The sequence below is a fragment of the Geospiza fortis genome, unplaced genomic scaffold (assembly GCF_000277835.1).
Source record: "Geospiza fortis unplaced genomic scaffold, GeoFor_1.0 scaffold375, whole genome shotgun sequence".
NCBI lineage: Eukaryota > Metazoa > Chordata > Aves > Passeriformes > Thraupidae > Geospiza > Geospiza fortis.
In genome coordinates, this window is record NW_005054641.1 from 54,242 (window position 1) to 54,543 (window position 302).

The following is a 302-nucleotide window of genomic DNA, read 5'->3' on the forward strand; positions in this document are numbered from 1 at the left end:
AGGGTGGGGAAGGGGGGGGAGGGAAAAGAGAAGGGAATCACGGATCCGCTCCCACAGCAAACCCAGCACCGGCGCTCCTTTTCTCCCTCTCCAGACACAAAATAAAACCTCAATAAAAACCCAAAAAAAAAAAAAAAAAAAGCAAAAAAGCAGCTTCAGGAACCCTTTTGTGCGGTGCGAATTGCCCGGCGTGGTCGGTGTGACGGATACTTACAGGTCCAATATTCCCGCTGCTGCCTCGAGTTGCCGAGAAAGCGAGGGAGGAGCGGAGCGGGAAGGGGCAGGAGGCGGCCGGGGCCGGG

At 56.0% G+C, this 302-nt stretch overlaps 1 protein-coding gene across 1 annotated transcript in view; it reads right to left on the minus strand.

Moving 5' to 3' along the window:
* Window positions 1-296, minus strand: part of GATAD2B (GATA zinc finger domain containing 2B) — a gene marked incomplete at its 3' end in the record, with an annotated part of 13,246 nt that extends 12,950 nt beyond the window's left edge. The window contains exon 1 of the mRNA XM_031064830.1: window positions 215-296. The remainder of the gene's footprint in view (window positions 1-214) is intronic.
* Window positions 297-302: the final 6 nt, after the last annotated feature.